This window comes from Oculina patagonica, chromosome 9 (genome assembly GCF_052425735.1).
Source record: "Oculina patagonica isolate OP01 chromosome 9, crgOcupat, whole genome shotgun sequence".
Classification (NCBI taxonomy): domain Eukaryota; kingdom Metazoa; phylum Cnidaria; class Anthozoa; order Scleractinia; family Oculinidae; genus Oculina; species Oculina patagonica.
In genome coordinates this window covers 1,466,381-1,490,609 of record NC_135766.1, presented here as the reverse complement: position 1 = coordinate 1,490,609, position 24,229 = coordinate 1,466,381, and the positions used below count along the sequence as shown (strand labels likewise).

The 24,229-nt window shown below is 39.5% G+C and overlaps 1 pseudogene across 1 annotated transcript in view; it reads left to right on the top strand.

The window, feature by feature from the left end:
* The window catches only part of LOC144666716 (uncharacterized), a 30,963-nt pseudogene that overhangs the window by 4,891 nt on the left and 1,843 nt on the right, over window positions 1-24,229 (top strand). The window contains exons 3-7 of the transcript XR_013573221.1: window positions 2,906-3,001; window positions 6,796-9,164; window positions 9,306-9,351; window positions 11,996-12,238; window positions 22,232-22,309. The product of XR_013573221.1 is annotated as an uncharacterized LOC144666716 (transcript). The remainder of the gene's footprint in view (window positions 1-2,905; window positions 3,002-6,795; window positions 9,165-9,305; window positions 9,352-11,995; window positions 12,239-22,231; window positions 22,310-24,229) is intronic.

Here is a 24,229-nt window from a genome sequence, read left to right as displayed (position 1 = left end):
AAATAAAAATTATGTGTTAAAACTGGTCCATAATTTAACCTTGAAATAATTTTTTATTATGCTTAACCAGGGGGAGGGGGTGGGGGACATGAGTTGGCAGCGAGGTCTGGAACCCGGTCTCGATGATTTCCTAAGTAAAGAAGTTTGGCCGAGTGAGACTAAGTACCGGTTCAATTGAAAACAAAGATGGTAGTTGTTTATACATATAGTGGACGGGCTTTTGCGAAGGTTCATAATTTTTTTGAGAACTGTTTCCGCGCTAGAATATCCAGGCGAGGGTCTAAATTTTGATTTTTAAGAAATATAGCAGGTGAAATTTATGCCGCAAACCGGCAAAGAATGAAACCACCACTGCGTTTTTACATCCCATGAAGACAGCGAAATCTCACAGCAGAAAATTTTTTTATTAAATTCTCGACCTCGGATATTGCACTTCTAGCTTTCTGATTGGTTCACTGAATCCCGGTTATCAGCTCGTATACCTATGTTTGACCTTATATGGGAAATGAGTGCGGCAAGTGCCGCTCAGCGTACATTTTTTCTGCGGGAAGCGACAGTTCCATCAGAAAAATGGTTGAAAACAACAAATTTGGCAAACTTTATTAACAAGAAATAATTAGCGGTGCCTACAAAAACCACAGATTGATGCCATGGTAAAATTAACAACGCAAAACAAAAGGTTTGGTGCGAAAAGTTTAATTAATAATACTTGTAAACGCACAACAAGGGCGAGTGAATAAAGTAGAAAAGCAGCAAATAATTTACGAAAAAACTGCATTTTAACTGACACAGTTTCATTCATTGTATGTCAAAAAATTAGGCTCAGCACTTCTGTAAAGTTTCTTATCTTTTAATCTTGGTCTTGTCCTTTTATACTTCATTAAACCTGTTCCACTTTGAGGTCAATTTCGCTTCAAATAATATAGCAGTCTTGATGACAGCCGTGGAGCCGTAAATTACAAGTACAATTAATGTAAACACTTGCTTTGTTCTACTTGCACGGGACGTGTAGTTTCCAGAAAAGCTTTTGATTCGGATCATCCCGTAAATCGTAACTGTTGTCACAATGTCCAGGATATATAGACGACTCTTTAGAGGAGATTATTGGATGATAATTGGGAAGACAACTCTCTCGCTCGCTTTCCTCGTGTGTTTCATTCAACTCAAGAAGTGAACACCACACCACAAATTTTTCCGCCTCCTCATACTATCACTTCGTTTACATCAAACTGAAATCGGTCCAGTTGATTTAAACTTAAAGAAGAATTTAATAAAACAATTATTCTATTCGCCCTTGTTGGATTCGAGTCGTTATAGCCAACTCGGCGCTTCACGCCTTTTTGGCTATTTACCACCTCGTATCCAACGCGGGCTTATATAGAATAATTGTTAAGTAATTGTTTCATAGACTGGATAAGCTGAACGATCTTTATTTGTGGACTAGATGCCATGATGGTAAGGTTAGCCATTTTCGAACAGTTATTTTTCTGTAAAACTGATATCAAACCCTAGTTGTTATTGAGAAACTGCACAATTGATATTTATGACTTGAATTGTTTTTTTTTCCAAAGCCTCTGCAGTAGTTAGAATTAATTTGCATATAAAAAAATAATATTAAGAGTAACAACTGAACTAGGCTAATTTGCATTTGGGTCTATGTGTATGATACCATTGGTAGGAAAATTATCCCCTCGATCGTGGGAAGCTCGTAAGATCCAAAGGTTAGGCCATCTCCTTATATGGAATTGAAGGTACTACAACTTCATAAAGAGGTTTTGGGTGGGCTTATAAACGGAGGGGCTTATATCCGGGAGGGTTTATAAGCGGAATGAAAAAAAAAACGTTTTGAAACGAGCCATGGGAGTGTTGATGGAAATACGTTTTTAAGTTAAAAACGCATAATAAAGCAACATTTAGCCCTGTTCAGTACTGTCATCCAGTAGAGGGGGTCTTATATCAGGGAGGGCTTATAATCAGATGTATTTTTTTGTTTCCAAGTAGATGGGCCTATACCCAGGGGGCTTATAAGCAGGGGGGCTTATAACCGGAATTCTACGGTATCTGCCAAACCCTGTGGGAGTAATAGTGACACATCACATAAATGCTCTAAGGGCCTCTTTACATGAGAGTTTTCATCCCGGGATAATTTCGTCCCGGGATGAATTCATCTCGGTGTCTGGTCATTTTCTTGTTTACTGTTTAAATGATGATACATGATTTCGTCCCGGGATGAGTTCATCCCAGGACGATTTCATCCCAGGATGTAACACCGGGATGAAATGTCCCGGGATGAAACGTGACGAAAAACCTCATGTAAACAGTCCTTCCCGGAATGAAATGTAATGTTATGTAAGCACGGGCGAGATGAATTCAACTCGGGCGGGACGACTTATCCCAGGATGAACACGCTCATGTAAAATGAAAATTTTTTCATTCCGGGACGACATTCATCCCAGGATGAAACTCATCTCGGCTCTCATGAAAAGATGCCCTTACAGACTTCAAATCCCTTAGTGGTGACCACTGAGCTGTGTTTTTGGGCAATGTACTTCTCTCATAGTGCCTCTCTCCACCCAGGTGTATAAATGGGTACTGGTGGATTTAATACTGCGGGGTAGCCCTGCAATGGGTTTTTAATGGGCATTTAACACACTAACCTTAACGGCTTAACCCAATATAAATTAAGTGTTGTAATAAATTGTATGTGATGTAATGTATATGAAATGATTCATATATGAACTGCGGATGGATATGAATGTGATAAATGATCGTCGCAGTGAATTTCCAATTTAAGCAATTGGAAATTTGCTGCGATGATCATTTATCACATTCAAATTGTATGTGTAACAAATTTCTGCTGACTTACACATATAATTTAATTTACTGTTTTATTTTGTTAAATCAGATCAATATGGAAATGTCACTACAGTGAAGGTGGAACCAGTTGTCTCTGCAGACGAAGAAGTGGCTCAGACAAACAGAGAAAGAAATCCATTGACAGGTTAGTGCAGTATGGCGCGTTTATACTGTCAAATTCAACTTATCATCTTCTCTTTCAGCTCGTCCCCCGCACCCTGGACCTCCGAACCGACAAACAAAAAAAAAAAAAAAAAAAAAACGCACTACTTAACTCGTGAGTTCCCCTGCACACAGTAAACATAAATCTTTTGTCGATGTCGGAATGAGAGCCGAAAAAGTCATTCGATAAGACAAAGGGGTCACTCATGCTAACTTTGCGATAGCCGCACTCTTGGTGCGCGTCAAAAAATATTTTCTTCTCTTCTTTTCTGACCCACCTTTCTCCTGGGGAGGTACATCCGGCTCTTTCGGGACGGTTATTTCTTCATTACACTCTGTTTTTTGGCTTCCCTCTCTCCACCCAGACTTGATCTCGGGTCCCTGCATGGCATGATCTTTAAGCGCGTTGTTGTCTTCTTTTCTTTTGCTTCGTGGGTACTTCGGCGGAGCGCACGGCGGCGGCAAATTCTACGCGGATGACGAATCTATACGACGGAAATCTCGCGGAATGTGAAAAAAAGGCAAAAAAGAAAAAAAAAAAAAAAAAAAAACCGCTATTTTAACGGCGAAAGGCTACCTATTTATTAATCTGGATCGTCACAAAATTTGCGGCTGCTACGTAAAAACAGTAAAAGTAAAATAAAACAATTTCTAAATTTTTTCTTTCTGATCGTAGAGTGAGGATTTTACCGTTCCGCGAAAATAAAAAACAAGGGTGATTCACTATCACTAGAAAGAAACAAAAGGGGGCGTCCTTTTGGCTTAACTTTGGCGATCATGGGCTACTTTCCTGTGGTATTAGGGCGCGTAATCAGTTTATAACAGTAATCCAGTTAATATAGGTATCTCTTTATTTCTGATTTGTTCTTTCTTTTCTGACTGCTACTGCGAGGAAAGCACTGGTTCTCTTCTGATGCATTAGCCCTGTTGGGCGGGGTTAGTTTTTGGATGGGTGACATCTCCCCTTGTTGTGGGTTTCCTTTTCGTCGCTCTTCACCCTTTCGTTTTTTTCTTTTTTCTAATTGGTTGGCGTGGCTGTCTTTCTCGGCGGCGGTCGTGTTACGTCCTCATTCGGAGACATTCATCCCAGACGAAACTCTCTCGGCTCTCTGATGCCCTTACAACTTCTCCTTTGGTGACCTGCTGTGGGCTACTTCTCTCTGTGCCTCTCCCCCAGTGTTATGGGTACTGGTGGATTTATACTGGGGGTAGCCCTGCAATGGGTTAATGGGCACTTACGGCTTTGTTGTTTTGTATGTTGTGATTTTTCGGTGTGGGTGATGTGGCGTTAAAATTTTTTTGTCAACAGGGGAGGGACATTGAGGGGGGCGCGATCTCCTTGCGTATGTTTATCTTTGCTGGTAGGGACCTTCGGTGGGGCGGCACGGCGGTGGCGTGGCGGAATATTCTAAAACGCGGAATGACGGAATATCCTAATACGGATAACGGAAATTTAATGCGGAATTGTGAAAATTAAAAAAGAGGCAACAAAAGACAAAAAAAAAAATAATAACGTAATTTTCACGGCGATAGGCAATCACTACTTTAATAACTGTGGATATACGTCGCCGTCACAAAAAACAACTTGTTTAGTGGCTGCTAACCGTAGAAAACAGTAAAGTAAAACGAAGTGTTCTTTATATATTTCTTTCCTTCATACTCGGTGATCGTGAGGATTACGAGTGAGGATTTTTACGATCTTCCGCTCGAGAATGAAAAAAACAAAGGCTGATAGTTCGCACTGAGAAATAAAGGAAATAAAGGGGTCTCTAATGTCACCCATCCAAATACTAACCCGCTCATAGGGCTTAACTTTGGCGATCAGATGAGAACCGCTACTTCCTGTGGTATTAGAAAGAGCGCGTAAATCAGTTTATAACAGTATAAATCCAGTTAATCATCAGGTATTTCTGTTCTTTATTTGCATGATCTTGTAACTCTTTGCTTTGCTTTGTCTGGGACTGCTACCATAAGCGCGAAGGAAAGCACTGGTTCTCTTCTGATGGCCAAAGTTAAGCCCTGTTGGGCGGGGTTAGTTTTTGGATGGGTGACCATCTGGAACCCCCTTGTTGTGGGTTTCCTTTTCTCAGTGCGAACTCAGTAAATTTCAGGCCCTTTCGTTTTTTTCTTTTTTCTAATTGGTTGTTGCGCTCGGCTTTATCGTTCTTGTCTCGGCGGGACGAGAATTCGGTAGCTTCACTCGTCCGGCTCGAGTATCCTACCTCATCCCGGCTCGAGATCGACGTCCTCAAAGGATTAAGAAGATAAAAAGAATCCTTCGTTATATGGGATATATTTATTTTTAATGGTTTTCTACGGGGCAGCCGCTGTAAACAAGTGGGTTTTTCTGTCACGGCAACGTATATCCACCAGTTAGAGTACCAGAAATTGTGAGCCTTATTATAAATCGCCGTCTGAGAAAGTTAGCAGTTATAATTTTACTTTTATTTGCTTGTTTTTGTCGTTGCTTTTGCGTCTTTTTTTGTAATGTTTGCTCCGCCTCCCCTCCGCCTGCCGTCCATCTCCACCTGGTCCCTACCAGCAAGATCTGTTGGTGATCATTAAGGTATCTGATCAATTAAGTATCTGTCGATTCGATTTTATGTGAGGATGTATTTGTGATTGAAGGAAGTGGTCATGAAGTATCGTGCCATCTGTTATGAGAATGTCATTCGATTTAGAAAGGTTTGTTGATTGAATTGGAGTATGGTGATCGATTTGGAAAGATGACTTTCGATTTGTGAAGTTGAATTTTGACAGTATAAACGCGCCATAGTGCAGTGCTTGCATGTGTGCATTAACTTTTTAATTAAAGGTCAAATGAACCCAAATTTCGATTTTTTTATTTTAAACCAAAGTGCTAATTAAGAACCAAATATACATAAAATTATTCCAAAGTAATTGGACTTTGCACCGCAGAGATATTTCAAGTTAAAAAAATGCTTATTTTTGGCCTGTATGGTCATAGCTATATAGAGTGCCCAGCAAAACTATTGGAAATTAAAGGCTCGATCAAAACAAAGAATTTTGAATTTTTTTTTTCATTTGACTTTAAAGTAGTCTATTTGAATTTGAAATCAGAAATATGACTGGGGCACTCCCTGTCATGCACTAATTAAGGCACACTGGCATGACTGCTTGACGATAGTAAAGTTGGTCTCTGACTGGAAGCCATTGTAAACGCCATTGTAAACCTTTATGTATAGTCCATTTGAATTTGAAATCAGATATATAAAAAAGTAAAATAATAATGCCTTGAAATTATACCCTAACTGCATGTAAACAATGAAGTTATAATGCAGGCAGCAATATTACAAAATGATGATATCGCATAAATTGTTGTGGGTTTGAGCACATGCAATTTCTTGAACAAATTATATTAAAGAAAATAGCAAACTTGAATCTCTAAGCTGACTGTGCATTTTAGTCACCATGAAGAACATTAACCCTATGCAGACCAGGCTTTTTAATTTCTTATGGGCGTCAAAAGTCCTTGAGATAGTTGGTTGAAATTACCAGTAATACTAATTTAACATTCCCATTTTCCCACCTTAAATCTGCTGCAGCTTTTGAACCACTCCCCCTCCCCCTTTTCAATGTTGTACACAAACGAGGCACCTACGTCTTGCAGATAGCAAATCCAACATTGTTTCGGGGGGAGGGGGTAATATTGAAGGGGTGAGGGCTAAAATTTGTCAAAGGTACTCAAAAAGTGCTTAGTGTCTCAACACTTTTGGCGCCCTTTGTAGTCACACACTTCTTTTATTTGTACAATAGTTCCTCCAGAGATTCTTGCACGAGGAGACTTGGCTTTGGAAGCCTACAACAAGGCCCTAAATGAAGGCAGAACATTTGTCAAGAGGGTGCCAATCATGTTGATTGGACAGAATGGTTCTGGGAAGACCAGCTTAAAAAAATCACTGAAGGGGAAACGTTTCAACCCTAGTGAAGACAGTACTGTAGGGATAGCTGTCGATCCATCGCATTTCAAAGTGTCAACTGAGATGTGGAAGGCAGGGGAGAAGAATCCAGCAACAGATTCTGATACAACCATTTCGTATGAGCACCATGCAGCGCGATTGGTCTTTGAGTCATTGAGGGAGGAAATAGGTGCTCCAGAGAAAAAAGGTATGGAATTTAGCCGGTCAGAAGACAATCCCTCACCAAGTGTAAACAGTGGTTTCACTTTGAAACCTTCTCCTGTTCCTGGTGCTTATAATCTTGATGCTGCTAAACTCTCTGGTGACATGGAAGACTCAGATTCTAGTGAGATGTCATCAGATTCAGAATCTATTCAGACGTCCAGTAGTCAAGAATCTAATGACAAACCCGTTGCGAAGGCATTAACATGTGAGAAAGCTGATCTCACAGAGTTGCAGAAAGATGAGACTCCTCTTGCTGTACCCAAAATGCCGGAACAAATAGCTACATTGATTGAAAGATTGCTCAAAGAAGTTGACATTGAGTCAGATGACAAGGAAGACATCTACTCAGTCTTATGGGATTTTGCTGGGCAATCAGTTTACTACACAACCCACCCACTTTTTCTGACTTCCAGAGCGATGTACCTTTTAGTGTATGACCTCAGCCGGAACCCAGATGAAAGAGCCACTCCTATTGTGAAGCGAGGAATGTTCAAGAAATTTGAAGACAGCTTTGGCCCAAAAACAAATTTGGATCACCTTGATTTTTGGATGACTTCCGTTGCTTCCCTGGCCATTGAAGATGGAAACCGCCAAGTACCTGCTAATTCTGGGGTGTTGCCAGAGAAACTTCCCCCTGTGTTCTTGGTGTGCACTCATGCTGATAAACCCCATAGTGGTGGTGAACCCAGTACATTGGCCAAAGAGTTATTTGGCTCTCTACAGACCAAGCCATACAGAACCCACTTGTATGAAGATGTGTTTGCTGTGGATAACACTAAGTCAGGCCTTGAAATTGAGTGTTCAGAAGTGACACGTTTGCGAAAGAAAGTGCTTGCTGTTGCTAAGGAGCTACCACAGATGAAAGAGGCCATTCCAGTGAAGTGGCTAATTTACGAGAAGGCACTTCAAATCACGAGAGAAGAAGGCCACAAATGGATTACGCTTGAGAAAGCAAAACAAATTGCTTCCGAAGTATGCAGTGTTGTTGAGGAAAAACAGTTCCAGACGTTGCTAAACTTTTTGCATGACCAGAGAATTTTGATTCATTTTGACGACACACCAGAGTTGAGTAAAATGGTGGTGTTGGATCCTCAGTGGTTGATTGATGTATTCAAGAAGGTGATAACTGTTAAGCCCTATTGCATTGATGAGAAGGAATTTAAAGAACTGTGGTTTAAGCTTGAGGAAAAAGGAATCCTGGAAGAAAAGCTATTAGAGCATGTTTGGGGTCCTTTGTTTGACCACAAGGAAACCTCAGACAGCCTTATTGCAATCATGGAGAAATTTAGCTTGCTTTGTCCATGGCCTTCATTAGATGTACCATTTGGCAAACAGTACCTGGTACCATCCATGTTAACATCGCAACCACCAGAAGCCATCATCAAGCTGGTTGCATCTGCACAAATTCCTTCTCTCTTTGTCAAATTTGAAACTGGTCAAGTTCCTCCTGGCTTGTTTCCCCGACTGGTGTTGCAGTTCTTTCAGTGGGGTGAAGAAAAGGTCTGGAGCCCAGTGAACCCTCAGCTGTACCACAATTTTGCCAGATTCTTCACCACTGGAGATGACGATTGCTCTGTAATTCTTCTGTGCCATTTGTCATCCATTGAAGTAGTTTTCCACAGAGGAAATGTGGGTTTTCAGTTAGCTGACAACGTGTCTGCAGATGCGGTGAGCCATGACACCTTTGATGTGACTTGTGCTCGTGCTGTGTGCAGGCAGATGGGATTGATGCTTGAGTGTATGCGCAAGGAGTTCTGTTGGCTAAAGAACATGAGTTATGAACTGTGTGTCATCTGCCCGGTCTGTTGCCAAGGATGTACAGTTAACTACTGTTGCACCCATCGCACACAGGGTTGCAGGCAAGAGGAATGTCTCCACTTCTGGTCGGAGTCCATGTTACGTGGAGGCAAGGATGTCAAGTGTACCAAGTCTGCTGCTGCACAGAATATCAAAGTTCAAGTGAAGAAGTTTGCACCATGGTTTGCATTCCTAGGTGAACAGGTATGTAGCACAAAGCTTTTAAACCCAAAAATTGTGACTTTCTAAATATGTGCTGAGCTGGTGATTGTTACTGTTTTATGAACCAGTGCTGCAAAAAATTACACTCAAAAGTAATCCTTCTTTTCTGTTTGTTTACCACAGCTAGCAATTGATGAACATGATGGACAGTGTTTGTCTTCTGAGCAAGGTATATTGGTTATATTGTGCCAAGCTGCACCATGGTAACCATTATTTATGCAGGACCCTTAAAGTTTTCATTCACAGGAAAAATGTGCTATTTTTTATCACGTGATCTAAGATTAATAACACTCTGTGGTGTAGTGTAAAATGACAAATAACATAAAGTGTGGCGATTCAGTTAGAGAACTTAGACTTTTAACAGTCACTCCTTGCTCCTGAAAACCTCACTAGCAATATACTACAGTCTGACATCTATTGAGCGGGCACCTACATGTATTAAGAGCTTCTGACTCAGAGATCCAGGCAATATTGCAAAATGTCGGGAATAATGTGGGGAGAAGGGGGTCGGCCAATCTCCACCATAGTTATACGCTATAAAGGCCTTACCTAACTAGTAACCATGGTAACATTTTTTGATTGATTGACTTTATTGCTTTCGAGAACAGCCCACCCCCCCAAAAAATTGCCCCAGTGGCGTGACAAAAGTTGTGAAAACAATATGTGACCTCACACGGGAAAACGTACACTAGAGCTCAAACGTGAAACGAAACAAACCGTTCGTACTCCTTTTTTATCCGTTTAAATGCTTCATGAAAACCGTTTTCAGCATTTGCCAAAGAGTTTACCGGTAAGGCAAGACCGTTGAGCGTTTATCGAAACCGTTCAGAAAATTTTTATATTATCCGCTAAACGGCAAACTTTATCCGTTCAAAAATTTTAGCATCCGTTCCCTCGGCAAGACCTTTTCGTTAAATGGCAAGTCATTTCCGTTCAAAATTTTTTTAGCAACGTTCTTTACACCTATTTAAACGGCAAGCACTGTCCGTAATTATTTGGCTATAGGCCCAGACGCTAAACTACACTAAACGTTTGGCTATCAAACCCTGTAAAGTCTAGCGAAAAACACCCAAACACTCGGCTACAAGTACAAGTCGAGATCCAATATTCTCTTCAAACTTAATCCAAGTGCAGCAAATCTTTATCACATCGCATTTCTGTCATTGAAAACAACAAGAAATGACAGATAAAATATGAATTTAATGTCATCTGCGTTTACATGCTGGAAGCATAATATTATTCTAGTCAATAAAACGATACATGTACTTACGTTTGTAACAAATATTCACCACCTGAGTTCAGAATCCTATCTCAAACAATCACACATTCTTCCGAAGGATTAAGCGGTAATCGAACATCATCAAAATCTAGTCCTTTTTTCAAACAACTAAATCTTCAAGTTCAGAACAACAGAATACGGGGTCGGTGAATTCCGGATGAAGCTGCCAGCGAACAAATCAAGCGACCCACTTGAACTGTGGTAAGCTTAAAATGTCATCAAAACGAAAGACGATGGGCTATTGTTTGTTGAAGTATCCTGAATCCGATCAAACGCTCCTGGTGTGTTTTTTAGAAGAGAACTGTCTTATAAGTTTTCGGTTTTTGAACTGGTTTTGAACTAAAAATTACACTCAGCCGATTTCTATCAGCAGATCGTGTTGCAATGTTTACTCTTAGCCGTGGGAACAATCGCCTCTGATTGGTCAGTTTCTGACGCCGCCAAAACAAGTGAAACGAAAGTCTAGTCAGCTCTCTGAAAGTGTTGATTAAGGGCCTGATTACATGAGCCGGGCTGGCTCGCTGCCGGTCTCGGCACGTCGTCGCCCCCGCCCGGGCGCGCGGTCCCGGTTCGCGGCCGGGCTCGGCTGCGGGAGATTGCGCCGCTCTCCCTTCCGAGAATCATGCTACTCCTTCTAAATGGATGTGAGGTCGTACCCATCCAGCGCATGTGCAAAATTAACCACCAAATCCGGAAGGTGATAAGATCTCCGTGCTAAAACCGGGCTGAAAGTCATCTCGGCAACCGGGCCAGCCCGGCTACCGGGCTCATGTACCGCTGAGTATCTCGGCCCGAGCCAGCCCGGCTCATGTAATCAGGCCCCGAGTCACGAAAGCGTTGATTCTGCAAAAAATTAAAGGCAAGGGAGCAGAAATAGTCTTGGGGAGAAATTATGGAAGAGATTGTGAGAAAATCGTTCAAGACATGTGGGACTTCGAATGTTCTCGACGGTACAAAAGACGACCATATACTGCACAGTACGCCGACAAATGTAAGTCCAGAAATTATTACAATATTCCGCCAATCAGTATCGACTTTCGATCGAGCGAACGCACGCTGTCGTCCCCAGTGCTATCTGCGTGATGCGTCGTTATAGCAACCATTGCTTAATATCTTGATCTAATTTTTCACATATGAACTGTTGATGCAAAAAGGCCTAAGACACTTGTCAACAATGTTTTGCACCTTTTTCAGCACATTATTAACCCGAAGAAATACTGTACATTTCAACTACGTGCCCTCTGTGTTAGAGCTAGAACTATGCATGGGCTGGAATTGCACTCGGTGTTTTGTTACAATGAATTTTGAATTTATCTTCATATATGTTCACTTTTTAAAAGCATTTTTCTATAATAGAGTCAATAAAATCATGTTTATTGCCATTCCTATCCAATTTATTTTGTACCTCGATAAGCAGCCAACCTCTATTACCCGGTAAGCAGCCAGTCCCGAGGCTGGCTGCTTAATAGAGGTTGGACTGTATAACTTTTTTTAACTGAGTTGTAAAAATTAAAAGTATTATTTTTACAAGCAGGAGGTGAAGAAAAACTGCTAGCTCTTCCTGGCAAGGTTCTAGAATCACTTTTGTCACAGTCATGTGATCCCGGTGAGGTTGTACTTCATTTCAAAGAGAGTCTGCAAATCGACCAACACTCCCTGAATCGTCCAGAGCCTGGGACAAAAAGATGGATCCGTTACCTGGCAAGAAAAGCTAAAGATTCAAAAAGGCTTGACGTGGTTCAACACTTGAGGGAAATTACACCTGCTGGAACTACTGGTGAGTCTGACATTGTCAAAGCAGAATGTTTCCAATAGTTTGAACCCTTGTAGCTGCCTCGTAACAGCAATGTGTTTAGAAATTGGCATTGACCCGTCCAACTGTAGCACAGTGGGACATATCGCTGCAAAAAACCTCTTTAATTTTCTACTACACCTCCAACGTCCCTTCCCTGTCCTACAAATTGTCATTTTCTTGACATTATTGAATAAAGCACAGTAAAAATAAATAACACACTTACACAATAGTTCCACCCATAAGTATTCCTTGATTTATCATTTAAAATACAATTGTGTGCATATAATATTATCTTTGGTGCCTGTTGTTCCTTATTTTAGACTTTTTAAGAACACTAGGCTGATTGCAGATATACCCTTTATATAAGAACAAATCAGCCTGAACCGCCAAAATAGGTGCTCATACGCGGGTTACCATTCAGCATGTCATGATCAGCCTTTGGCAAAGTTTAAAAAATTGTCAGAGCGTTTCGAGCCAGCTAAAATCAAGTTATTAGATGGCTCTGTACCCCTCAAACAGTATTTAGAAGTTGTATCATGACATGCTGATAAAAATGGGGGTCACCCTGCTCATTTTCGAGTTATCAGCACTGAAAGGTAAAATTAAGGGTGTTTTTAACAGGTTATATTGTTGCTATGGTAACCACTTATGTCAAGAAATTGATCACAACTTATTGACCAATGTTAGGGCATTTGTTTCTTACCAATTCTGTAAGAGTAGTTGATAAAGTGGTTGAGTACTGACCCATCAAAGTGTAAGATCGGTACAGTGGATTCAGTTGAGTGTTAAATGGCCCCAGTTGTCGCGTTCGTCGCTACGGTTGATTGATTGCGTTGCGAGGCAAATGATGTTGCTAGGCGGGAATGACAACTTTCTGTCTTACTCTGCGTTGTGAAAATGTGGACTGCAAGCAAGAGTGGTCTCACTTATCTCCCAAGAAACATTTATCTTCTTATGTAAGGCATATAATCATTGACAAAATCATTGAATGAGGAGGTGACACACAAACAATGATATTTCATTTCCTGTCCGATTTGTGGATATCCCAAATGAGCTGAATGTTTTATCGGCTGTAGTTTCCAAAATTTGGAAACATAACTGCGAAACTGGTATTCCCAGCCCTGTGAATGCCGTGCCTGTTCAACCTTCTAATGGCAATGCTGAGAAATCTCGAATGTTAAATCAAAGCGTCAAGAAGTTTAGCTCAGTATTGCCATCACAGCGCGGTTTTAAATTAGCCTCTTTAAATATCAATAAATTAACCACCCACATAGATGAGCTTAGAATTCTTCTAGAAATAACGAAATAGATATTATATCGATTAATGAAACTAAGCTCAATGAAATGTCACTGACGGTGAGGTCAACATTCCTGGTTACGATTAGTTCGACGTGATAGAATTACAGACGGTGGTGGAGGAGTATGCTTTTATGTCTCTATAAATTTACCATACGTAGTGACTTAAATATGATACTCTTGAAATCTATGCCTAGAAAAAACCGAGATCCGTTCGCACACCTGTTATCTTTTCATCCTTCCTCTGATTGGGAACCTCGATTCTGAAAATATGAATATTATCTAATGGAGATCTAACTGTAACAGAGACCGAAATTCACGGATGTTTATGGACTTAGAACTATACTACGTTAGATAAATTCTTAAATTTCGGGTGTATATTTCTACCGTTAATAATATCTTGATTTATGACAAATTTTGTTGCAATTCTTCCCAATTGTGGTGAATGATTTTTCTTCCTCACTCCCCCCCCGTCACGCAAACATACCAGCACGGATGCCTTAGGTTGAGTGTAAAAATGATTCACATGAGAAAATACACTCGTCACCACCCAGTAAATCACCCTCCGTCGACATCTCTTTCAAATACGCCACTCTGCTTCCGCGACTTCTTTTTAACAATTCTATCGGATGCGGGACCCCACTCTTTGCGATCAACGACTTAACAACTCGCCCCTTCTCTTTCGGTGTTTGAAAGAATTATTTATGAAATTATTTATTTAGAGTTATCTTTTCGTTTCACTCAGGTTCCTCGAGGCACAGAACTTGGGATTAATTATCGGTTGTTGTTTTCCTACTCCCGAGTCTTTGTCTATTAATATTAGGTTATATGAATTAATGGTTTAGTAATTGCATGTCTGCCTTTTGGCCCCAGAACGAAGGGCATACTTCTTTTCCTCATTCATCTTTGAAAAACCATATTTTATAAAAAATCTAGAAACGTTCAACTGGCTGAGAGAAAAAACTTAAAATATACTAAAACCGAGTTTATACATATTGGATCTAGCAGAGGTTAGATCTAGTCCGATTCAATAAATGATTTATTGAGTCATCTACTTATGATCAAACTTGATTGGTAGTCATCAACTGGGGGCCCGGGGCACTATCCTCAAGCATACACCTAATTAAGATCTTTAATACAACCGCATTGATACTGCAGTACTGTTTGGGAACTGTGGGATTACTTTGCAAAAGCTCAGAGGCTGTGACTCTCAAATAACGTGGTGATTTATTTAAAATTCTAGGATGGAAAAATCTTCGCAGCAGCAAATTCAAAGCCACGATGGTTTAAGGTCTCTCACGGGTTGGCTCAGACTACCTATCGTCTAAATTTGAACGAGAAACCGCTACAACTAGGTCTGAAAACAACTCAATTTCCTCCGCACTAACTATTAAAAAAGCCACGACAGTGGCCCATCTTGTGGAACAGTCTTCCTATTACGTAGACAAGCAGAGTCCCTTGGGCAATTTAAAAAACTAATTGAACAAATACTCTGGGCACGGCATACCTGGAAAGCAGCTTTTTATATTTGTACATATATTTTTATATTTCCCCTCTTTCTTGTATATATATTATAATTAGATTGTTGTAAGCTGATGAATTTGACCGTGTTTAAATAAAGATTATCCATCCAAAAGTACTGCGTATCTTCACCTCAATCATTCAGGAAAAAAAAACTACCGGTACTAAGGTACAGCCAGTGCTTCATATAGAGGAGGAGTGAGGTTATATGTTGTATACTGCTATATATATAGCCTTGGCTCCTAAGTGAGCATAGCTCATCCACAGTTTTCTTCCACTGTTCTCTGTCTTGGGCTTGGTGTTCAATTTGGGTCCATCGTAGCCTATCTGCCGCAGTTCCCGATCTTCTCCAGTTGTTTTTTGGCCTTCCACGATTTCTCTTTCCTTGAGGGTTCCAGAAGAGTTGTATACTGCTAAAGGTTGTTTAATACTGTAAATGGGACAACCTTCAGAAAATTTCTGTAACTTTGCCGTTGACTGTACCATAAACAATTTACCGTGATAAAATGTGAGACAAAAATTCAAACTGAAGATTAGTCTATCGCAACAAAACTTTTTAATATTAACTTTAAAACTAGTACAAAATGTTTTCATTCATCTCGAACAATATAGAGGAAATCGATCTTATAAATTACTCAGCATTTCCTGATGTGAAATCGAATGGAGTACTCAGATATCGTGGAGTACGATCAGGAAAAGACTACGCACAAATAAATCAATCGATGATTCCAACTATGATAACAGCAAATCGACCACAAACCATTAACACAAGATCAGTTAATTCGGCAAACTTTATTTATCCACCCACAGTTAAATTTACCCAGACCGATTTTGTCCCAAGGCTCTCTTAAGCTGTTTGGAATTCTCGATCGATAAATAGGGAAACTGTCATGATCTGTGATACAACTGTATTATTACATCTAATCGACTTGACGTCTTCGCTATTACAGAAACTTGGCTTAACTCTGAAACGAATAACGTCGCCATTGTGGAAATACTGAATATATTAACTGACTATACTGTTTTTCACATTCCACGCCCCGACAAGAAAGGTGGTGGCATTGCACTTTTTGTACGCACAAGTTTTAACATAACAAAGAACCTGACTCCTACTTTCACATCATTCGAACATTTAGATATTACGTTGACATTTAAGGATTTCAACTTTCGTTTGGTTGTTATCTACAGACCACCGCCTTCGACGCAGAACAAACTTACTACCACTAAATGTGACCTCTCACGCGAAAAACGTTCCTTAGGACTTGCCATTTTGACACGGATAGCCGCGCGTTTGCCGTTCAGTAGCCGCGTGCACGGAAAGGGATGCCGTTTGAGCCGTGTAAGCTATCGGTGTAACATAAATAAAGGGCCGTTTGAGCTGTGTGGCCGTTCCGTGTAAAAAAAATTGTCAGCCGTTCGAGCCGTGTGACTGTTCCGTGTGAAGAAATTGACTAGCCGTTCGAGCCGTGCAGCCGTTTCGTGTGAAGAAATTTACTAGCCGTTCGAGCCGTGTGCCGTTCCGTGTGAGATGTCTGCCGTTCGGCCGTGTGCCGTTCCGTGTGGATTTCTGCCGTTCCAGACGTGTGCCGTTCCGTGTGTTTCTGCCGTTCAGCCGTGTGCAGTTCCGTGTGAAGAAATTTACTAGGCGTTCCAGACGTGTAGCCGTTCCGTGTGAAGAAATTTACTAGCCGTTCAATCGTTCCATACAAACAATGGCGGCCTTCTTCTACTAAATTTTGTGTCGCGCGTAGAAGCATAAAAACGAAAAAATAAGAGAAAGAATCTGCTTGGATGCTTTGACTTTGAAATGATTTCGCAGCGCGGGACAGTTAAACAATGGCGGCCTTCTTTTACTAAATTTTGTGACGCGCAGAGAAGTATAAAAACGAAAAACTTAGAGGAAAAAAATCTGCATGAATGCTTTGACTTTGAAATGATTTCGCAGTTCGGGACATTTAAACAATGGTGATTTTATTTAATCAGTCTTATTGTATTACGACTGTTTTGCGATAATATTCGATGCCGTTCGAAAGAGGAGTTTTGCTATTTTGTTACACAAAGAGCAGAACGCATGTTCAGGAAATCTGGTCTGGAAGTACACAAAGAAATAATTGCAGAGGCATGTAACAAATACCAAAAGCAACTGGAGTTTTATAAATCGTCCTTTTACAAATCTAAGATTGAACAAGCTGAAAGAAATAAGCTCTTCCCAACGGTCGACAAACTGTTTCAACCTGGAAGCTCAGCCCTTCCTTGTAAGTACTAGTTGAGGGTTTTAATGAATTCTTCGTCTGGAAAATCCAATCAATTAGAGATGTACTTCAGGATGCAGTCGACCATTTAATGCAACCTCAACGTCGGACTTAAGCTTACGAATTAACGATGACACCTGTGTCCTGCTCTACTGTCAATAACACTATCTAGTCTTTCTCCTCAAAAACATGTTCTCTCAAGGCAAATACCACCTTAGTAATAAAGAATTACGTTGATTTATTATCTCCTATGATAACTAGCATAGTCAATCAGTCACTGACAGCAGGGGAGTGTCCTTCACTTTTGAAGTTATCGCATGTACGCCCACGTCTGCAAAAAGGATAACCTTGACAAGGAGATTCTTGAGAATTACAGACCTGTTGCTAATATTCCTGAGCAAAGTAAGCAAAGTAATCGAAACAACTACCTTGAAGTTCACAACTTGATGCCAACTATGCAGGAAGGAAAACACCACTCTACGGAAACGACCTTGCTACGTGTGACAAACGACATTCTTAGAACGATTGACCGTCGCCAAGATGTTGTATTAGTACCACTCGATTTATCAGCGGCACAATTGATCATACTATCTTGGTGGAAAGACTCGAGTCTTGCTTTGGTTTCTTAAAACTGACACTGTCCTGGTTTACATCCTACCTTGAAAACCGTCAGCAATCAATAATTATCGGAGACCAAGTGTGAATTCTCTGTTTTATGCAGACGACACTCAACTATATATAGCTATTGATCCTGCAAATCAGGCTCTATCTCTGACTGCCCTTCGAAATTGTATAGAGGATGTAATGCATGCGATGGAACACGCAAAACATGCTAAGAAGTAATGCTGAAAAGACAGAAGTTATACTATTTACATCCCGGTTCACCAAGAGACCCAACATCGAGAAGCTCTCATTTGACAGTACCGTCATTGAACTAACTGAGAGAGTTCAATGATCTTGGTGTTACTTTAGATAAAAACCTATCACTAACGTACCACATCAACGAGACATGTAAGAGAACAACCAACTCAATCAGGTTCACTGGAACTAAACACTACGATCACATTAAACCTGCCCTTCGAGAACTACACTGGTTACCTGTTGAATCACATATTATATTTAAACTTCTACTCATCACTTTTAAAATTATTCATGGACTCTTCCCAGCCTACTTGTCGCTGACTTTAGCAAAACCTATAAAGTGGAACAAAAACATTATCAGAAATTCGACTCGTTCAGTTTGCTCATTACAAACCATATTACTGTAAGTATAAAACTACCTCTTTGGTACCCGCAGGACCGCAGAGAAATAATACTTTATAGCTGATTGTTTTTGGTAATTTTGGTATTCTAAAGGTGCTGACTTACTTTGCTGTATGTCGATACCAAGTTTTGCAGTATTATTCACTAAAAAAAACACTTTTTGTGCATGTCCGTTGGCAGTTTCAAAGTGTCTGTTGTTCGTCTTAGAGAGGTGTCCGTCTTACAGAGAGTTGTTACGGTAAAATGACTGAAAACGGCAGGGACCATAACCAGGTGTCCGTCTTATGGAGGTGTCCGTCTTATAGAGGTGTCCGTTAAGAGAGAGTTGACTGTAGCTGTTTCTCTTATTTTGTTTATTAGTGTCTTAGGCAATTATTACATTATATTAGTTTTAACTTCTTTTTTAATATAGAAATGTAAGTGCATTGAGTTTTTTAAATGCGCCCAAAAAACTTTATTGTTATTATTATTATTATTATTATTATTGTTATTATTATTATTATTATTATTATTATTATTATTATTATCATCATTATCGTTATTATTTAAAATAATGAAATGAAACCTGAGATAACGTTCTCAAAACAAAATTCACATCTGTGGAATGTTCGCTCATGCAAGGCAAAAGCCAATACGCGTAAATTTTATTTTTTACATCAAAATGGCTAAGGTAATAATAGTTCCTTGAGTCATTTCTGACAAAAAGATCTGTGTAGCAGTTCAAACAAAACTGGCGCATGTCATTCTCGTCTAGCAACGTGTGTTATTTTGCCTCGCAATGCGATCAATCAACCGTTACAACGAACGCGACAACTGGGGCCATTAAACGCTCAACCTGAATCCGCTGTAAATTATTGAAAACAGTTATCAGCCACCTTAAGTATATAACTATAGAAGAGCTCCAGTAGAGCCACATAGATAAGGAATTTTTTTCTCTGTTTAGCGCTGCAGAACAACGTTGCACAAACCAAGGTAGTTTTGAGCCTGCAGCATAAAAGCCTAAAACAAGAGTTTCTTGCCGGGAACTTTAATTTGTCAACGCGAGTTTTGTAGTGTCCGCTTGGGTGCTGCCACAACATAATTGCCGAGAAGTGACCTGGTTTTAGACTTAAAAAAATTCTTTAGACGTTTCGCAGGGCACCTTCCCTGGCAATTTTTTTTTCTGTACCTCATTAAAAATTCATTAATCAATAAATCAATCAATCGATTTGTGCGAATGAAAACCTTAGAAGTTTATCTTGTTTTCACGGGATTTTGTAGATGTGTGATGATGTAAGGAGTGAGAGAAGTGAGAGCAAGCCGAACTAGTATAAAGTGAAAACACCAGCAAACGTATTCAACCAATCAGTCTATCACAACAATCAATCTTTCACTTTCACCTCAAATTACAGCTAATGGTAACAGATTAAAATAGTCTTGCCCGAAACAACAAAAATTAACTCTGCTAGTTAACCTGTCCGTATACTTCATTTTCCATCTTTTTTCCATTAATTTTTCTTTGCCTCTTAGTTTTGTTTTTTGTGTTGTTGTTCTTTCGTCCATGGCGCGATGGATCGATGATGATGAGAGTGCTGTAGTGGTTCCTGACCCTTTTTAATTGGCGGCGGGAATACGGCCCCTGTACTCTCTTCGAACATATCGACAGCTCCAAATTGCGCAAGCAGACTTCAGTGAAGCCTTCAGTGAAAGATTGAAATGAAACCATAGCATCAAACTTTAACCCTAACCCCTTGGGGTTAGAGTTAAGCTTTTTCGCTAGTGTTAAAGTATATATGGCAGTTTTTTTTTTATTTGCCTGATCAAATCTACGTGGTATGCTGATGCGAACATCGAAAAAAGAAATGCGAAATCTCGTTTTTTTCACCGCGTTTCCGACCTAAAACACGCAATATTTTCACTTCCGGTTGGGTCCAAAACCGCGCACAGTGGGGAGCTGGGCCTATTCTGCTTTTGACGTCATGGCCGGTCTAGACCCAGCTCCCCACTGGGCGCCGTGACGTCAAACAAGTGATACACTCAAGAACCAAACAAACTGAACATGGAATTTCAAATGAAGACTGCTGCTTGATTGCCGGAAAACCGAAAAAAAGCTAAAGGCTTGGAAGTTTATAAATGATCTGAAGTCTACAGGGATACTAGTGTAATAATATTTTTTTTAGAAAAGCTGATGGAAACAGCGTGTGAAAATAACGCTATCATAAATCATATCAGCAAATATACAAGTAAGTAAAATGAAAAGGCGGTTTTTAATCTTGACGTATTAGGCTCAAAACGAATTTAGAAGTAGCGCACGTGTTGTGTTGTTTTAGCGATTTTAAATCTATGCCGTCGCAGCTTTAAAAATTCCATGTTCTGTTTGTTTGGTTATTAAGTGTATCACTGAGCGCATTCTTGTTTGACGTCACGGCGCACAGTGGGGAGCTGGGTCTAGATCGGCCATGACGTCAAAAGCAGAATAGACCCAGCTCCCCAATGTGCGCGGTTTTGGACCCAACCAGAAGTGAAATTTCACGATTTTAGAGCGCGAAAAGCGGGGGAAAAAAGAAATTTCGAATTTCTTTTTTCGATGTTCCCATCAGCATTCCACGTACATTCGACCAGGCAAATAAAAAAAACTGTGTCATATACACTTCAAGCTTTTGCGTTAGGGCTAAGCGTTTGCGTTAGGGTTAGGGTTAGGGTTAAGTGTGCAACCCTAACCTGAAACTCTAACCCCAACCCTAGGCCTTGGGGTTAGCTTTTGCATCTGGTTAGGACTGTAACCCTAAAAATTTAGCTGGCTTCATTGTTTTGAGGAACAAAAAGTTTCCTTTGTTTATCGTTTGTGAAAGAAAAGTCAAAAAGACGCCGCCAGCAAAAACCCTGTCTTTTTGCATGTGTTATTTTTCAAAAACGAAAGAAAGACCAGTGAAATTAAACACAGGACAGTGTTTGGCCGCGTTAACAAACTTGCATGGGAAATCTGGAGCTGTTTGTGGCAATTTTAAATTTAGCCATAATTCGAAGTGTGGATTTTGCTCTCGCTCCTTCAATTATATTTTTGGCGAAAATCAGTGTGCTAGTGGAACATTTTTTGTTAAATAAATATGATTTTTTTTCAATGAAAACCACCGTAGTAATGGTTTGTTTGGAAAAAAGTCAAAAAGCAAATGCGGCCTGAAGAAAAAGAACAGACGTCTCTTGGGACCTCTTTCTAGCTATTTTATTTGCTTGGTAACATTAGAAATAGTCATATATGAAATGACTAATGCGCACGGCCAAGATGGCGGACAATATGCTGCGAAATAATTTCGTTTACTGGTATTTTTCGACTCCATTCCTTATGTGATCTTTGCTTTATAATATGGTTTTTAACACCATTGAAGGCTCGTTCTCGTTATATGCGAAGAGGCGTAGATATAATGAAAATTATCGTTCTGAATCGAAGCAGCAAAAATTAAGCAACAACACTGAATGCCTTGAAAAGAATGTTCAGCTCTGCCTAGAACATTCTGTTAAATCAGGCAATCAAATTATATGATGGCAGCCTAGTAAGGATCCAAGCAAGGAACCAAACAAAAGCGACTTTCGGTTTGTAGACTGGACAATTTTGTCTTCTGTATGTAGCTAAACCTTTCTAACTACATCTTTAATTTTACTCTAGGGCCCCTGTTGCATGAACACCTTGATGTTCGAAATATCCCAGTGTCTCAGAGAAGAGAACTTACAATTGACTTGAGTAGTAAGTAATGTTCATAGTTTGGAACTTTTCTTTAAGGGACTGTGTCACGGATTTTAGCCAAAGTTAGGCATGGGGAAGACAATCAAATTCGGTAAAATATAAAAAATAACCTCTTAAAAACATTTCGATAACACAGCAAACACAAAAGAAGGTTAACGGATGGCGAAAAAGTGACAAAGATTCAAACGGTTTGCGATATGGATTTTGAAATAGTGTTGGGCTGAACAGTTTTCAAAGTTAGTCTTGTTTCCTTCTAACTCTAAATTATAATGCCCAGGAGACACATTTGGTTGCATTATATAGCTATGGTATTGTAATTTAGATCCACAAAAGTAATTGCTTTGCAAACATTAAATTTCAAACGAAGTATTTGGCAAAGCTAAAACTTATCAACTTAACTCAGCCGTGACACAGTCCCCGTAATAACAATTCACATCTTTATATTTTCATATTAACTCTGGTTAGAGATAATAAAGTATAAACCCGCGAGTAAGAACCTAGTTTTTAAGAACCTGTTAGGCTAAAAATATTCCAGTTTGACACCCTCTTTATAAGAACCTCTTAATCCTTAAATTTGGAAATAAGGTTCTTATTTTCTAAAATCGACTAAAAATGTTTACTTTTAGGGAAATAAGATTAGTCAATATTCTGAATCCTCTTTGAAGACAACTATGGCCTTACACTCCAGTTGCCATGCAAATGCCAATATTAAAAATCATAAAATATTATTATTATTATTATTCTTTTTTTTTTCTTTTTTTTTTTTTTTTCTTTATAATTTTTTTTTTTTTTATTCTTTTTTAAAAACCAAAGCGAAAAAAAAAAAAAACTTTTTATATAAAACCCCCCCCCCCTCTCCAACCCAGAGCTTCGCGAGGCCCTGCGGCACGTATTACTAGTTATTATTATTATTATTATTATTATTATTATTATTATTATTATTATTATTATAATAATCCCAATGTTCACTACAAGAAAGCGGCAACAAGTAAAACTTGAGATGCGCTGAACTGCAACAACGACTCACTGAAATCAAATGGATAAATCCGCTAAATAAAGCAAAATAACAACCGAATCACAAAGGATAAGAAACTAAATGAAAGCCGATCGATACTTTCAAGTTTTTCGTGCCTTGTACCGCTAATAACAAATGAAATATTGCTCGACAATCAAAGCGAACACTAAAACTAAACTCAAAACCGACCATGTGCTTTTGAAACTTAATATCCACTGTGACTGCAAAACATATAACCAGCGGTACGCATCATAAATGAATCACTAAAATGTCTACGTGTCTGTCCTTATTTGAATCAAGTCCCGGTCACTACATAAATAAAAGGAAAAGGCTAAATATCACTAACACCTCTATTAGCAACAACGTAAATCTTTCTTCAGGAAATAAGAACCTATTAAGAACCTAAATAGCCTAAATCTGTACTAATTACCATTTATATAAGAACCTGTATAAGGCTAACTTGGGAAAATGCAGGATTTTACTGGCGGGTTTTTACTGTAGTCATGGTTAAAAAAGGGTTAAAAGTATGTTGAGAATTTACGCACCCGAATGTCATAGGTTGGTATTACTCGTACCAGATACCACAACGACTCAAGGTTTGCTGTCCGTTGTTTTTTGTGTTTTCGCATACCTTTTTTGCATGGATGCATTAGATTTGGATACGTCATGATTTACAAATGCACTGCCACAAAACTTAGAAAATAAATAAAATGGAGGCCACAAGGTCCTAATAAAACAGTAGTACCTTAAATCGTGTCTTATTTTGACAAAAAAGACTTCATACATACTGCTCCAGGGTTTCATTATCATTTGTGTAGGATCTTGTGAATCTTTTTTCATGAATGCCGATAAAATATGCACAAAATTACAATTTCTGCACCTTTGCAGTGAGCGTTGTGACGTAC